Consider the following 573-nt stretch of genomic DNA (forward strand, 5'->3'; position numbering starts at 1 on the left):
TGGGGCGGCCGCCCGTCTCGCTCGGACCTGTGTTTTCAGCCTGGAGCAGGTTTCCCACGAAACGTCATTGGAAATCACAGCATAGCGCGTAACACGCACGTGTGTTTTCACCGACGCTTCAGCCCGGTCGGCGCGCTCCGTCCACTCCCCTCGGCTCCGTCCCCACCGTGCACACCGTGCACACGCGAGGCCACCTACTCCAGACTCACTGTTGGGTAAAATGATCTTTCTCCTGACTTGAGATTTTTTTCCCACGCTTCTACTTTGAAGAGCGATGTATCATTAACACATAAGCAATATTTATCAAGATACCTTTAAAAATTACTAGTAAAGTGTTCAGGTGCCTGACTCTTGAGGACAGCAGCTGGTCAAGAAAGAGGTGACAACGGCAGAATCCCTCGATCTGTCCCCTCGGCACTTTGCACGCCCACACCTGCAGGCGGCTGTGGCCTCAGCCTTCTCGCGGTCCGCCCCTTGGGCCTGCAGCCTCCTGGGGCACCGCCCCCCACCAGAGAGCTTCGCTGCTGCCTTTCGGCTTGGCCCAGTGGGGGCCAGGACTGCACTGAGCAGCCT

Source organism: Pteropus vampyrus, unplaced genomic scaffold, assembly GCF_000151845.1.
Source record: "Pteropus vampyrus isolate Shadow unplaced genomic scaffold, Pvam_2.0 Scaffold258, whole genome shotgun sequence".
NCBI lineage: Eukaryota > Metazoa > Chordata > Mammalia > Chiroptera > Pteropodidae > Pteropus > Pteropus vampyrus.